The sequence below is a fragment of the Tenrec ecaudatus genome, chromosome 3 (genome assembly GCF_050624435.1).
Source record: "Tenrec ecaudatus isolate mTenEca1 chromosome 3, mTenEca1.hap1, whole genome shotgun sequence".
In the NCBI taxonomy this organism is placed as follows: Eukaryota; Metazoa; Chordata; class Mammalia; order Afrosoricida; family Tenrecidae; genus Tenrec; species Tenrec ecaudatus.
This window is the reverse complement of record NC_134532.1, coordinates 119,206,549-119,207,542: the sequence shown is the minus strand read 5'-3', so window position 1 is coordinate 119,207,542 and position 994 is coordinate 119,206,549. Positions and strand designations below refer to the sequence as shown.

General features: G+C 42.6%; 1 pseudogene; it reads left to right on the top strand.

Annotated features, from left to right (window-relative positions):
* Positions 1–205: 205 nt before the first annotated feature.
* LOC142443530 (acyl-CoA-binding protein pseudogene) lies at positions 206–677 on the top strand (annotated as a pseudogene).
* Positions 678–994: the final 317 nt, after the last annotated feature.

Below are 994 nucleotides of genomic sequence, written 5' to 3'. Positions count from 1 at the left end.
AGATCAGCAGGTTGTCAGCAAAAGTGGGGAGGAAGTCAAAAAAGGCAACAGGAAAGGATCAAACTTCAGATAAAATGGTGCAAGCCAAAGGGGACACAGGCGTAAAGGGGAAGCAGACTTAACTAGCTAACCAAGAGAGTAAAGATTTACCTGCAGAAAGAAAAAACAAGGAGAGTTCAGCAAAAGAAGCCAAGTCTGGCAGTCGGTTCTCCAAGAGGCTCTTTCCTGGCGGTTCCTCACGAGCTCTCCGGAACCCCTGCCACCCCGCCGTCATGTCTCAGGCCGAGTTTGACAAAGCTGCTGAAGAAGTTAAGCACCTTAAGACCAAACCAGCAGATGATGAAATGCTCTTCATCTACAGTCGTTTCAAACAAGCCACTGTGGGCGACATAAACACAGAATGACCTGGGATGTTGGACTTCAAGGGCAAGGCCAAGTGGGATGCCTGGAATGAGCTGAAAGGGACGTCCAAGGAGGATGCCGTGAACGCGTACACAGCCAAGGCAGAAGAGCTAAAGCAAAAGTACGGAATATAAAAGGGACTGGAGATGGGTGCCAGCCAAGCCTTTGATCCCATCAGATGCCTTGTTCTTCTTATTGCGGTTGAAGTTATGCAGTGAAGGTGACCCGTTAACCCAGTTCCTCAAGCCGTCCAAGATAAAGCTTTCCCAGATGAAGAGCAAAAAAAAAAAAAATGTTACTAACTTTATTTGTAGATCAATTGAAAGTGAATTTGCTACCAAAAAAAAAAAAAAGAAGCCAAGTCTGATTAAAGATTATTTCCCTTGTCTTATCAGGGGGCTGTTATCTTCCTTCTTGTACAATCCAGAGGAGCATGTTTATCAACTATTTTGTAAATGCAATTTTTTAGTAGCTCCAGAAACATTTTTTAAAAAGGAGGAAAGCCAACTTCATTCCATTTTTTAAAAAGTATAAATGTTGGAGTTTTTTAAAGACATTAAATCGTGTGCTGGTTGTTTAATTTTTGGTACAA